General features: G+C 30.7%; 1 pseudogene; it reads right to left on the reverse strand.

Annotated features, from left to right (window-relative positions):
• Window positions 1-588: 588 nt before the first annotated feature.
• The window catches only part of LOC115887938, a 42,800-nt pseudogene continuing 26,656 nt past the window's right edge, over window positions 589-16,732 (reverse strand).

Raw genomic sequence — 16,732 nt, forward strand, 5'->3', positions numbered from 1 at the left:
ATGACTTGATATCTCGAGAACCATTCGTCGTAGCAATTATTACCAAAACACTTTTTTTACGTAAAAAACTGTGGAAATATTTGTTTTTTCATCTAGTAGATTTATATACGTACGGCCGAGAAGTTATTACTCTTCAATTCAGTTAGAAAATATGTAAGTAAGGCACCCGTTAGAAGTAGGACCCGTATTGATATCAAAATCGAATTTATCATATCAAAACTCACCAGACACCAGTTTTCATCCTAATATCGAAGTTAGTTCAGAAATTATTTGGAAAAAATCGAAATAAAAATAAAATTTCTGCACCCTTTATCTACGAAACGAAATATTTTAGGACATAAATTTCTACGAACTTTTTTACATATTTTTATCTACAGAATATGCTGCCGGAGTTTTCGAATACTATTCGGACCGCCCTGTATAACATTTTTACATTTATGCATAACTGTAGAAGTGACGTTAATGAAACCTTTTTTTATTCAGCTATATTTAATCTTTTATCGCATTTAGTTGTAGTAAAAAATACACTTTTGAGCAAAAGAATTATTGATTTCCTTCGGTAAAAAAATAAAACATTCTGGGAAAATAACTAATGGCTGTTTATTTCCTTGTGTTTTTCAAAAGAAAAATACATGCGATGCGAATGGCAAAAATGTTGGTTATTTCCTATTTCTGCAAACTGGAATAGTCGATTTTCACCGGATATTTTGGTTTTATTTGTTGTTTATTGTATGCTTTGGTTTATAGGAAGAATTATGGCAGGAAATATTTCTAAAAAAATATGGATTAGAATAAATTATATTTCTGAGTATAATATAATGACTCCTTACTTCGGGATCGCAGAAATACATGCACTTAGAATATTCCCAAGCCGAGTGACATTTATCGTCAAAACTTGTAGCTGAAAAATACAATTAAATCATTAAAGTAAATCTAGAATTATGTCCTTTATTTTCTAATGCAAAGTCGATCCAAAACAAATCCTACAAATTTAGTGCTCTTCTTTTAATATACTTTAAATTTAAACTATAACGTGTGAGATATTAAAAAAACGTCTTAATATATACTCGAATGCAAAAAAACGCAACGGATTTTTTTTGGTCTAGTTGAAAGCGATTTTTTTATTTTTATTTATTTCCTTGATTTTTTAGCAAACTGTATATAAATATATCAACCTTAATTCGTAAACTCAGATTATTATAAACTTTAGTATTTGAGTTACAAGATTAATCGAAGAGTTGTTTTTTGTCCTATCTTTATAACACCCTATGCAATAATTTCGTGAGTAAATTTTCCTAAAACATTATTTTTCGGTCAGAGCCATGTCTCCTTCACAATTCTTTTTTCTTTTTTTGACTCATGTCAACAGACGCATTTTTAAAAAGTTGTCCGTCCACACAGAACTTTTAATAAATTGTCCGTCGCATTTCTTTGCATCTGAGTGCATATAAAAATATTTACCGGCATTTTCGCATTGATCCATACACTTATTGACATATTCGTGCATACTAGCCGGCAACTGAGCTAATTGGGCTTCTGCAGATTTTCTGTCAAATTTGTTGTCTTTATCTATCTTCAAATTGGCCGAAACTGATTAAATATTGCTTAATATTTTTAATGTATTACTTACCAATTTATACATGTTTAAACCACAGTACATGTAACACTAAAAAGGATAAAATAATTAGAAAATATTAATCATACCATTCATCATAAAATATTATCACAATAAATAAAACGGTGTAGTTTAATGATTATAAAAAGTAAGAGTTAGTTATTAAATATAAACATATAAGTAGCTGTATAACAAGCTACAGATAGGCCTTATAGAGAAAATCTTACTAATATATACAAAGACAGGGAGATGCGGGATTGTCAAAGCTGTTTACAGCAGCACTAAAAGAAATTGTCCATAAACTAGACTAGACCAACAAAAGATTGAAAAAATAGATTGAGAATACTTTAACGATCTAAGATTCGATAATGAAATAGGCTTAATTGCCAATAGTAATCAATAACTACAAACACAAATCAACGAACTAAATACAACTAGCAATAAAGCAGGTCTCAAACTGAATTTACCAAATACTAACGAACAGTGGTGAAGCTATGGGGGGTGTTGGGGGGGATGCTCCCCCCCCCCCCCCATGTGTAGTTGAGTTGGGAAATTAGTCATGACAACGCGACGTCTAAATCCCAAATTAAAAATATTAAGGATGGTACGATTTTATTTTAATTTTAGAGTTGTCATAACAATAATTATTTATGCATGTTTTAATGTTCAATAATGTTAAAGTTTTAAATTAATAAAACAATTTTTTTTAAACTAGGATTTTTATTCCTATCACGATACATTATTACATGCTCTGAATAAGAAGACTAAGGAAGGAGCATAATGCTATCCATGTATTCATGCATGGTGGGCGGAAAAAGGACTCGGGGATCCTTAACAGTTCTGTTTGACGATTCATTTGACACATTTGAATTTGATTTGAAATTTTGTGTATTTGTCAGTCTTTACGGAGCTTATTTTATGTTATTTATTATTTATTATACTACTGATAGTTGTATAAAGGTAGTAAATCTAGATGGAAATTGTGGCAGAACTTAAATTAACAGTGACACTATCGCGATTTATCGAAAAAAGACTCTAAATTAGTTGGTTGTGTAGCGTGCGGTAGATCTCGGCAAAATCGAGTAAAATAATGGAACAACTTTTTCGTAGTAAGTGACTATATAATATACATACATAGTGTAAACCGATCATTTATGAAATTCACTTAAGTTAACTAATTATATATTTTTTCTTGCATTTTTTGCTTTTATTTACTACTTGTCAAAGATTAGATGTCAAAGAATTTAGATACGTCAATTTGACTTACCTACTTCAGTAGCGTATTGGATGTTTGTGTTAATAAATAATTATTAAAACTTATCTATTTTTATTATAATAATATGTTTTTATAACAATTTTAATAACTCCCAACATTTATTCACAACGTAAAATAAAAAAAAATTATCGAGTCTACCCCACGTCTACCCTACATCATAGTTTTAAATTTTTTTAAATAAAATTAGAACGGCACTGATAAACCGGAATTTAAGTCGGGCATATTTGAGTCCCATCGCGGTGGACCTAAGATTTTTGATATGCTCCTTCCTCAAGCTCATCATAATTGGAAATGTTGAATAAGCTGGACACATAACGATGATGGTGATGAAATATAAGACTAAGTGTAAATATAGGTAAGTTGTACTTTTCAATTATAACGTCACCAAGTTATCCGAAAAAGCTTTATTTTTGTTAGCAGTTTATTACATTTTTTATCTGGTTAATGCTTAATTAAGCAAAATGTTTGATAAAAATCGTGTTGATTTATGACGTGAAAAACAGTTTGTAATATTTAAATTAGCGGGAAAAATTATCACTTCTTATTTTGTCTTACTATGTATAAATCAAACAAATTTGTCTGTTTTAGTATGTTTATTTTTGAAGAAAACGTTTATTTTTTGAACTGAGGGTCAATGAAAATATTTTGAAAAATATGTGCTACTATTTCTCGCATATTTTATAAATAAGGCTGGAATGACAATTTGAAATAGAAAAACTAACGAGGAGCTTTTCCTATATACTGGCTTACCATGTAGAAAAAATTATAATTAAATATGGGAATAGGTTAATATAAATAAAACTTTACAAATTCTTACCATTGCGTTGTGATCGACATCCCAGTCTCCAACATGCATTTTATCAATATCCTCTAAAATTGTATCTATTAAGTTACAGCGTAAGCCACTAACTTACATTATTTACCAGCAGTAGCTTTGGTTTTTCCACACACATATTCCTCACGAGTTTGACAGCTGCAGTTAGCTGTTTTTCTGTCATCTAAAATAAAACATTTCTTTTACCAAATATCAATAATTTTCTTAAAAAATTTCATACTCGACATAAAACATTATCTGACAATAAAGCGACCCAAAAAATAGAACCAAACAGGTTATTTTTCATGCTTATTTTTTTTCTCTACACCTTCTCTGACGTCTCGAGGCGTACAAAAAGAGAAAACATAGAATTATTCACTATATAAACAAGGCATGAACCTACAGTTTAACGGTTAATAACTGACATCTAAATTAATTTCTCCACTAAATAGAAGCTAGGCTTCCACGAAAACTCTACAAATAACCCTGATTTAGTTAAATTGAAACGTTAGAAAAAAATATATGGGTAACTGAATAATTTCATACCTCGCAATACCTTGTTTAATTATAGCTCGAACATGCAAATGTTGTTTGTTTAATTTACACGCTTCCGGCTTAGGAATATTGTTCATCTAACTGAAAACTAACTTAGAGCGAGTTAGATTTTAGCCCTTTTGTTTCGAATACATGTAATTATAGGAAAACTCCTTCGGATTATACGACCTTGTACCAGAAACATCGACTGAAATCTAAGTTTAAATGAACTAAGCTTTAACCCTATTTCAGCAAGAACTTTAGTACATTTTTTTAATATCTTTTTGTTAAGACTTCTGTCTGTATAGTTACATATTGAAAAGACTAGTAGAAAATACTTTAGTAATATATTAATATTTTACCAGGTATGCAGCTAGTTATTAAAACTAATTTGCTTTAATATCTCGATATTTCGTCAATTCTTTATTGACTTCATCAGGAATGGAAGCTAAAAAATTAAATAAAAAAGTTATAGGGGTGAGCCACTTTTAAGACGCACCCGGTATACTTCGTCGCCAAAAGCCAAAAAAGTCCTGAAAATTCTGACTAAAGCAAGAGTACTTACTTCAATTCTGTTTTACAGATTTATCCATTTTACTGTTGAAGTTTTAATGATGTGTCATTAAATAAAGGCAAATATAATTTTCTAATTTGGATCCAGAAAACATAATCATATTACAAAAACTTCTTACTATCAGTACTTGTTCAAATTATATCAATAAGATGATTAAATTATTTTTGCTTTTCATTATTAAAATAGCGTCATTATTGCGTCTTTCTTCACAATAATATCTCAAATAAGTAAACAAAGAAGAGCAAAGCTGAAATTCCGTATTATTCAATTTTCCCTTATATCTGCAACCTTGTATTTGTCGTGCGGATTAGCCTTCCTTCCCAATATTCCCCGAAATGTCGCCCTCGTTTCTCTCTTTTTGGACCCTGGGGTCACACATAAAAGCTAAATCAAGAATATTTGCTTTCGTCGCCAAAAATCTTGTTTAATATTGACCCACGTAGGGACGAATTGTATTAGCAATCATGGGTTTAGGCCCCCATCTTGATTGCACCACGATTGGTCAGCAAAAGTTATGTTTATTCATTAGATAAGATTTTAGTAAATCGTCTCTTCGAAATGTTCGGAAATAGATAATATTTATGTATCAACAGAGAATGCTTTGATAAATTTGAGGTTAATCAGAGCAATAACAAATACGCGTTCCGTTCTTCTTTTACTTCAATAAATTCCTAATATTGTGTGATTCAGTAATAAGAAATTTGTTTTGAGCATTCATATTCTTCTCTTTAAAAGGATTCTGGACTTTTCACCACTGGAAGGGCATATTTAAAATAAAAAAGTTATTTTTTCTAAACACCAATGCGTAAAATACAAATATAAACCTGCTGTTTAGTTGATTTTTACTAGGAAAATAAATTTTCTTAACCAATATAAAATGCTTAAAGTTTAATAGGTATATCTCCTCGCGTTGTCAGAAGCAAAAAAGAAACACACAAAGAACAAAGAAAAAACTATTCAAAATATCTAAATAAAACTATTCAAGGGCATACAAGACATGAAATTAATTTTCCACCAAGCAAATACATTAACATTATCTATTGTTTTATATATTTTTTTTAATTTGTTTTATTTTTCATTTAGAATAGAAAATTATTGTATCAGAGTATTTTTCTAACAAGGTATACGTAAAACGTCAGTTTTTCGGCGGAAACAAATAAGGGTTGCTGGAGAAGAGTTGTTGGTATAGTGATTTTATAAGTAGATTTATTAAAATGAGTTAGTGATCTCAGCTCGCATTCAAAGACTAGCCTTAGTGATGTAAGTTTAGTTTTACTTCATAAACATTTGTGATGACAAGTGTGCACAAATGAAAATTTTCGAATCAAAGACAATGCCTGACGAAGAAGATATTTTATTTCATAATTTACAAACCGTCGTCCAAACTATTTTCAAATAAACAATATTTAATAATTGTATTAGACTGAAACTCTTACCACCCAATAACCTGTGCTTTTACTAGTTATAGTTTATTACTACTTATAGTTTATTGCCTTCAGACCGGTAGTATATCAATAAAACAAGCATAGGTTAACTTTTCTTGTCGGTTTAATTCATACTGTTCAAGAACGACACGGCTATCTATCTTTAGACCCAACTATCTGTCTAATGTAACAGCTGTCATTTACTTTGTTGACTACATCAAAGCATTTAATTGCGTCAAATGGATAAAGCTCTGGAGGATTTTAAGAGAAATGGGGATATCAGAACATCTTGTAGCATTGATCGAGAGCTTATATACCAATAACACAGCAATGGTAAAAGTGAATGAACACATGTCTGAACCCTTTCAAACACATAAAGGCGTCCGACAGGGGTGTATACTCTCACCCATCCTCTTTAATATATATATATGGAAAAAATTATGCGGAGAGCTCTGGAAGACTGGGATGGAGGTATTAGTGTGGGAGGAGCTAAAATCAATAACTTGCGATTTGCAGACGACACAGCACTAATTGCGACCAGTGAAGAAGAAATGGCGAGTCTACTGCTGCGAGTGGAAAATGAAAGTACTGAGATGGGACTATCAACCGCCAAAAAACTAAATTAATGTTCGTGGACAGAGGAAAAACCCTACAAAAATCTTTCCAGCTTAATGGTATCGAAATGGTTCATGATTTTGTTTATCTAGGATCAAACATAAACGACGAAGGCAATTGTAAAATAGAAATTAGACGCAGAATACAGTTAGCAAAAACTGCCACAACGCCTCTTACAAGAATATGACAGAGCACAGATAACAACCCACACAAAAAAGAATTTGCTGCATACAACTGTCTTCTCAATATTTCTTTATGGAGTGGAATCCTGGACCATCAAAGCATTGGAACGGCGCATGATACACAGCTTTCAGATGTGGTGCTACAGACGTATGCTGAGAATACCTTAAACAGCTGGAACTAATCTATCAATAATTAATGAGCTCAACATAAGCACCCGGCTGTCGGCAAACTGTCTGAAACGTATCCTCGAGTACTTTGGACACATTGCTCGAAGACCTGCCAACAACATGGAAAAATTATTATAACTAGTGATGTCCAGAAAAAAAGATGTAGAGGTCGGTCCCCAACAAGATGTATCGATCAAGTAAGATAAACAACGGGTCTACCCCTACACTCAGCTATCCATCGAGCTGAAGACAGATTAGCCTGGAAAGATCTTATAAAACAAAAAGTATTTTCATAGAAGTCACGACCATCAGATATGAGGAACGATTGGAGAGAGAGATCTGTCTAAACGATGAGAAGTTAGAAGCACTCCCATACCTTCTACGTTCAGATCTATATCTTGTTAAAATAATGTGCCATATATTTTCATTCGTTCATAGAACTATACATAACTTAGCAGATATTGTTTATGTGCTAACAACTGTATATCTATGTGGACTGTATATTAATATAGTTATATTATAGTAGCAACAAGAGTTACTATGTACCTAACTGTCTTTTTCAAATGAAAATATTTCACAAATAATTCTACGTATATTACTATTGGTTGAAAACTAATATATGGAATTCACTAGTAATAACTAGAAATGGAATAAATTATTTTATAAAACGATTGTAAAGTCTTACGAAGGTGAACGAATTTGGTCCAAGAGATTTGGTCGAATTTTTCTGATTAATCCATAAATCTACGGATTAATCAGTAATTCTGGCAAGACTGCCTCCGGCAACCACACTTCATCGATTCAAAATAGAACTACAGTACAGTATTCTTTATCCGCTGCGCTGTAAACGACTATCGGCGCGCAGCGGCGCAGATCTAAAACTCAGACATAAATCTCGGATAGGCTGCCGGTAACGCCAGCTACATCTCGGACAGGTTTTGTTCCACAAAATCGCCTATATGGTTGCATATCGTCTTATTTCTTCAATCAACGATGATATCGTACGTACACATAATCCAAACGAATTCGATCGCAACCATTCGTTTGCCTTCGTTCGCTGAATCTGTACCCACTTTAACGAATTTCCTATGAATCAGCTTAGTGTCCATTCTTTACAATAATTTCATAGAGTATTGTTGTTAATAAAACTAATCATTTTATTTTAATTAAATAAATTAGTATTATGTAATATTTTAATGCATAAATCACTTTGTTAACTCAAAGTTCTGACCTTATTGTGTTAATCAGCATTACTTGTATCTGGACTTTGGTATAGACCTTGTTAACATGGACTCTTATTAGCTCCAACTCGAGAGTTATTGTGGAAGTTTAGTCTTGAACAGATTTAATAAACGTCGAGGTAGTTATTAGAGTAATAGAGCAAGCTCTATTATTATTTTTGTTTAGTAAATATCCCATTTTTTTAGTAGCTGATAAAAGTGCACTAAAGTGTATAACTAAAATAATAAATATTAATTAAATAGAAATATCATGCATTAAATACTTAAGTTATATATTCTGCAGAGAAAAATAACTAAAATCAATTTATGTCTTAAAATGTTTTGTTTCGGAGATACAGGGTGTAGAAGATTAAATTTTATTTTGATTTTTTCGAAATAGCTTTTAAACTAACGTCGAAAAAACTAAATATTTTGGGACATACATTTATACGAACTTTTTTACTTACTTTTCTCGGCAAAATATGCTGGCGAAGTTTCCTGAATACAATTCGAAGTACACTGTATATTGATAATTTTTTTTTTGCTAACGGATTATTATAATTTAGTATTACTTAAATTCGTTGTATGTGATGAAAGATTTTCAATTTGCATTTTTAAACAATCTGCATCTTACATACATACATAGACATCGGCATCTTACTGTTTATTTCACTTCACTCTTTGTTTTAATAACTATAAATTTATACCGAGTGCGTCTCAAAAGTGCCTCACCCCTATTATACCTTTTATATTTTTTTAAATAAAAAACAAAATTTCGTTTGTTAGTATCTACATAATATAAAATGCTATTGTTTATCTGTCTCGTCTCTAATGAAGTAACGACTTGCTCTAGAAAGTTGCTTTTTTTTTACTAAAAGATAGCTAATTGGCTCTTCTAAAAACTGTCGTCGCCGGAATTTTTGTTTTTCATTTAATTAAAAAAAAATAAAAAGTGTTTTTTCTTCCTGATGTCGTGGCGGATGCGCCAGGCTTCAACCAGTATGACATAAATTAGTATTGATTGACGTATTCAATTATTTTTGGTCACTTCCTGTTTCACTGGAAATTACTACAGCTTTTGATTTTTAAATGACATAGTCAGTATACAAAATCTAATATACAAAATTTGTTTTTTTTATCTGAAAAAATAAAAAAGTTATAGGGTTGAGCCACTTTTGAAACGCACCTGGTATAGAGCTAGAACTTTTTTCTGTTGACCGTAAAGGCTACTGGTTTTAATTTATTGATTTACAAATGACAGGAAAATAACCTCCATCATCTCATAGCGTCTAATATGACCCTTTCGACCTTTTTATCGGCCATCCTTCCCTTCGCCGACCCTTCGCCATAAAGATAAATTCCGGGATATAAAAAACAAACAGTCGGCGTCGTGTAACGTCACGTACGCCATAAAATAACTGCAAATCCCTTCATTTGTCTTTATGAACGGACAAAAGGACTTAACTAACCTCGGGACCCTGGACCGGCCGCGTCCACCAACGAACTGGAATAGAGACGAGAAGGTCGACAAATTCGACTCACAGTGACTCATCTGGACAGTGGTCAATTGACAGGGTCGTAATGAGATTGCCCTAAATAATATTACAATGGGTCTTTTAAAAAATGTCTATACCTCTGTGGCGGATTCATTTCTCAAAAAAAATCCTGTGGGTTATCTAAGCTTGATTTTCATGCATCCGTTGTACGACAATACGTTGATACGATATTAATTTTATTGGTAGAATTTAAAGACTTTGATTGGTTGGAAAATAACGCAGTTTTTAAATTTATTGCAATTTCATGCCCCCGTTTATCGGATATACGTTGGTGTTATTTTATATATTTGTTTCCATAACGATTTTGCTATTTTACTTATATTTTTATTAAGGTTAGATTAAATTTGTCAAAAAAAGTGTCAAAACGTCCGTTATCGTATGAACGGGTCCGTTGACGGGCTGAAGTAAAATATTTACGGATGAAAAGTGGCGCGAAGACGCTATGACCAATCAGAGCACGGTCGGACCATCGTATCAACGTATAACGGATGGATGAAAATCAAGCTTTACTCCACTGTAATAAAATCTACAAAATAAAGTAGTTACTTTTTGTAAACACTGCTGCGTTAATCCAATGGAGACTAACTGTCAGCAGTGGCTTACTATAAAGAAATTTGCATAATGGACAAAAAATGCTTAACGTTTCGGAAATTTTATCTCTTTCCGTCGTCAGAAGCAAAAGAATATACAAAGAGAAAAAGAAAAAAACTCTAAAAAATATCTAAATGCAACTATTCGAGAACACTTTAGTTTTTTTTTAAACAGATACGTCTACAAAAACCGTTGACGTTCTGTTAAAAATAAAAAAAAACAGTTTTTTTTAATTATTTATAAAACTTAAAATTAACAATTACTACCTGCTAACAATTACTTAATAAGGTAAAAACCAAAAAGCTTCAAACTTTCTGTGTGATTATTTTTAATTTGTGTTTAATTTTTACGTATGTTATGTTTATTTATGGTATGTTCTTTAAAAGTCAAAGAAGCGATAGCCATACATTACTAACATCTACAGATGCATGAGCAATAAATACATTTATTTTGATTTTATTAAAACGCCTCTTTTAATTTTTTCTTTTAGAGGCTATCGCTTCTTTCTTTTATAATTTTGCAGTGTTAAAAGGAAACCTATTCTGTGCCCTGTGTCCCATGAATGCTGACAAATCTTATATTTGTGAAAGTCGCTCTTCCTTAAATAATTTTTATCTTTTTAGATAGAGCATTTAAGTGTAATGAGTATTTTTATAAAATTTTGAATTTTAATGGTGGGTTGCGGTTATTTTGCTACCGCGCAACCATATTTACAAAAAAATAAATCAAAACATATCCTTTACTTAGACAACTTGGAATTTGTTTATTTTTAAATTTTAGCATCTATTTAACCCAGAAATAAGTGTGCCAGACATTTTTTTCGGCTCGTGTGACCATCCCAATATGTTTAATAATTATACCTGGAAAATACACTTTAGGCATTCTAAAATTTTATAGCCTGTTTATTAGATAATATTAAAAAATATGTGTTAATCACCAGAAGAATTCAACGATTATTAATACTTGCCTGACGCGTAATTAAGGCCGCGTAGTAGAGCATAACATATACAGTTTTGTAACTGATTCATAATGATAAGGTTAAATAATAACTATGTTTAGTTATGTTCAGCGGATTGAATTGAAGAGTTTTTGTTCTTAAATATCTACTCATATATTATGACGCGTGTTTCAGGCAGTGGTTTTGATGAACATGTATGTATGTAACATATATATGTAACATTTTTTTTAAATTAAAATTTCTGATGAAAAACATATATGTAATATGTAATAATAATAATAATATGTATGTGTATAAAAATATTTAACTGTATGTAGCTGTAATATGTGTATGTATATTTTTTTTTTTTTTTTTTTTAATAATATGTAATAATAATAATAATATGTGTATGTATGTAATAATAATATGTATATAATAATATGTAATAATAATAATAATAATAATATGTATATAATAATATATATATATAATATATATATATATATATATATATACATATATATGCTCCTTAATAATAACAACATATATATGTATATAACCATAATAACAATAGCATAATAATAATAACATATATATATATATATATATAACGAAATATCATCGTAACAATACCGCTATTTAGAAACGTCTAAGGTTTACTTATTTCACTAAGATTTGTGAAATAAAAGTCCTTTGCCTCGGGTAAAGATACCGCCACGTTTTGGAAATGGTTCAAAACGAAACAAAATTGAACGATGCGACAAAAACGCCGAAAAGAAACCTAGCTCTTCTCACGAGTAGTTTTTAGAATCGAAAGTAGGTCGAAACAAACCGAAGTAACATTAAAATTGGGCGAGGAAAAGCGATCTTGGCCTGCTTCGAAGAGGTCTCCGCATATTGTAGAGCGTGTTTTATACTTTAATGTATAAAGTTAGTTAGTTACTAATTATAAGAAGCTTAAGTTTTTAAAATTAAAGAGAATAATAAAACTAAAATACTGAAAATATGTTGTCCCCTAGCGTTATGAAATCTAAAGATCAAAGCAAAACCGTATATTCCACTGTGCAGTAATGTAATATTCTTGCTGGTTATCAAAATGGATTATTTCCGGTACGGCAATTTCGGCAACGCGTATAAAACTGTTGTTTCATAACGTAGGATAGCGCACCGCAGAATATCGAGCCTAATTTTCTGGTTTAATGTAAAATAAGGCATTTCGCTTTATTAGGCTTTTGCCAAGGCAAATTGCAGCTCTGAGATGAACACTAGTCTATGGTAGAATAATGGGTACTTAAAAATATTATTGCATGATTTCTTTAATAAAAGTATATTGCTAGGTCCAACTGGTGTTTTAATGCCGTACATTTTATTATACAAATGACGAACCTGATCTTCAATTTAACCTATTGGGACATATAAAGGATCTATACAGTCGCTTATTTAACATGAACACGTCAATCATTGTAATTTGTGAGACCCCGAGGGGCAAGCCGCTGCCAAAAATGGTGTACCATAAATACCAATTTTGGAAAAAAGTACCAAAAATACCAAATTATTTACAAATTAGAACCAAAAATACCAAATTAGTATTATTCTTTTTAGTATCTAAAGAATTTAAGATATTTGGAGCTTTAGGGCCTATTCATGTCAAACTACTATAATTAGGTCAGAAAAACATATAAAAGCTTAATTCGAGTTCCAAAAAGTACGGTTCTAGACCGGTTTAAAACAATCGCACAGTTTAATTACGACAATCATTCATGTCAAAAGTTGCAAACAATCATATTGTGCCATTGTTTTGAACCGTTCCAGAACCGTACTTTTTGGGAAATCGAATAAAGATAATATCATGACACGTTTAAAAAGTCATTTTAACGGTTCCATTAACATGGATACTTCAAAAATTTATAAAGTAAAAACTAGACATAAAAAGTAATAGAATTTTTTATTATTTGCGCTATTTGTTACTTATAAGCTGAAAAATATAATTATATGCACAAGAAAAATAAGAAATTCTAACGAGATCCATATTATGTTTCCGTGATGCGAGTTCTTTAATTTCTTGATATTTTTTTCATTATGACGCTATGTACCGTTTTTGCGTAAAAACCATTTTATGCATTGAAAAATTGCAAGCTTGGCAATTATAACCTATTTTTCAAATAGCCCAGCAACCTAACATCGAAACACAAGTAATTATTCTTAAACATGTATGTACGAGGTATATTTTATTATTAAAAAAAAAATTTGATTTAAATATAAAAACTTTAAAATACTTCATATAAAATAGGTCAACACCAAAAATTTTTGATCGTGTGAAGCGCGAAGGCGGCTCATTTTCAATGCAAATGGGCTAGAAATGATGCAATCGGCTTCCCGGCCGTCGCCATGTGCGTCTAATCCAGCGTTGTCAGATGTCCAACAAAATACCTGTTTAATACCAGTTTAATACAAAATAAACCAGTTTATTACCAGATAATACCAGTTTATTACCAAATAATACCAAATTAGTACCAAAAATGCAAATTAGTACCAAAATACCAAATTAGTATCAAAAGTACCAAAAAAATACCAGTATTACCAAGTGCTTGTACAATAATTACCACTAGCGGTTTGCCCCTCGTGAAACCCAGAGGCAATACTGTTTTTCGCCGAAAAATTAATAGGCGTAAAATAAATTCAAAAATATTGATATTTTTTAATCAGGTACCATTTAGGGTCTAGAACTATTTTTAGCTAAACAAAAAAAATATTTTAAAACAAAAAATATATTGTGTGAGTATTGGTTGCATAATATTCATTCAAATAATATTATTCTTTAAAATAATTTATACTTAGCAATATAGCATTGCACACTCTGTTACGCCTATGTTCACAGTTAAAATAAAGCACGGTATATTAGTTGGTTTAAAGGTTATAATGAAAAATATTTTGATTTTTCAAATAAATGAAGAACAAATTCTCATGAATAAAAACTACCAAAATTAGAATTCACCACTGTGTAGCATTTGTTCTACATTTAAAGTGATTATTGTACAATAAGTTAAATTTAAAAACTTTATCGTAGAGTAAAACGTCGTAGCCTCATTTGCTATTTCAATTATATCTGGAGGGGTACCAATACTTTCTTCGTCACTATCCGAACTGGACATTTTTAACAGCTTAGAAAAACACTGACTACTCGTGCGTGACGCTATATGCGCTTTTGGGAATCAAAATCGATAATATGAAAAGTTGTACAGGTGGATAACTAAATTAGCCGGTTTGGGTTATGGTGCCAAATAAAAAAAAATGCGCGTAAATATCAAATTTCAATAATTAATCATCATATTAATCAAATATTTAAACTAAACAGTAATGAAGTCATTAGAGCATATTATGTATATCATAAAGATGAAATGATAGCTTAATATTTGTTTCTCTTTTTATTTTTTCGTATACTATCCTGAGTTTGTAAAATCTTCCATTCTCTTCTAAGATACGTCTGGTATCGTAAAATATAAAAATTAGATGTGCGCCCGGAGATATTCTGCGCAGTTTAAATAAAGAATAGTTTTTCTTTTACAACTTCCTCTTTGATATATGTTAGTGTATTAAAGAAAATTGGCTAGATAAAACAGGGAAGTTTATGGCGAAAGAATTAAGTTTTTTACCCGTTTCAATGGTAAATATAAAGTTTATTTGAAGGTTGTTTTATACCATGAAATGTACCCTGCAATTTTGCTTCGGAAAATATCCGCTTCTTTATCGTTCAATAAAATAAGACCCATCGTAATGTTTATATACCGTGTTAAAAACAATTGCTTTTTGTTTGAGGGAACATGCATTTTATTTATGTAGGTTCTGCTTTATACCATAAAATTACTTTTTTACCCGTAAAATTGGTCGCGGGGGTAGTGGCTCTTATGTACGGAAAATTATCAATAACCACAGATATCACAACTTTAAATTTAAATGTGTACCAAATTTACATTTTTTTTTAGATGCTGGTGATCACGAGAGAATATTACAATTTTGCAAATGGTTTCGTGAAGGTGTTCAAGAGAGCCCCCTTTTTTCTAGAAAAATATTATAGACGGCTGAATCTTTATTTACAAAGTCTGATACATTTAACAGAAAAAAAATCACATTATTATGCAAAAGAAAATCCCCATTTAATTAGAAAAACCAGACCACAAATAAGATATTCTTTTAACGTGTTCTTGACATTAAAATTTTAAGGTTCTGTATTGACCTGTATTGAACTATACAATTTTGTACGTCCAGATTTGACATAATAAAGATAAAGAAAAAATAACTTCGCGTCATATAAAGTATAAATTGGATTTTCCAAGGGCCCTTGATCTTTTAACGAATTTTAAAAAATCTACTTTTTTAGTGTATTTACATAATAATAGACAAAAATTAGATACACCACCGTATTTAATACGATAAAAATTCAAAATGACGGCCATAAGAACACAAAAACTTGACTGTTGTTGCGCAAAATCTAGAAACAGAAATTTTCTGAAAATGGCATTTAATTGGCCGAGGTTATAAGTATAAAACTACCAACTTACATTGCAATGATACAATAGTTCTGAAAGATATTGCCATTTAAAATAAACGTATTTTTCATTTTTCTTGACATAAATCCAAAACTAATCAGGATACCGGGGTTTTCTTCATAGGTGTTGTCAAACTTCTAATTACGCAACTTTTGTCCCATTTAACGGAATTCGTATCTCTCGTAATTTCTGAGATGCCAATGTTGAGCATCGAAATTGTCACCACCCACAATACAGTGTCCGACAATAGTAATATAATAATAGAAAAAAAAAAAAAATGGGAATTTGGTTTAAGTGCAAACCTAAAGTATATGTACTAGGATGTATTTAAGGAGAATATTTTAACATCTACAGGGTATCTAAAAAAGTGCGAGTGTGTCAGGATGACTTTTTTAAATGGGACACTCTGTATATGCTAAGTAATTTCCTTGATTAACTTAAAAAACAACAGACACACACTACGCACGCCCGTAACACAACAAATAATTAAAACCGGTTCTTAAAAATTAATATTTTTATTTGGTAGTGGTATTGAGTGTTATCTTTTATCGTCTAATCGTTTTTATCTACCAGTTTATATAACAGTTTAAAAAGAAATGCTGGTTTTAAAAATGTATCAGAATAATTAATTCTTTTTCTATCTGTGAATATCACAAATCATCCTGATCATTCTGAAAAT

The sequence above is a fragment of the Sitophilus oryzae genome, unplaced genomic scaffold (genome assembly GCF_002938485.1).
Source record: "Sitophilus oryzae breed Bouriz unplaced genomic scaffold, Soryzae_2.0 scaffold_1166_pilon_pilon, whole genome shotgun sequence".
In the NCBI taxonomy this organism is placed as follows: Eukaryota; Metazoa; Arthropoda; class Insecta; order Coleoptera; family Curculionidae; genus Sitophilus; species Sitophilus oryzae.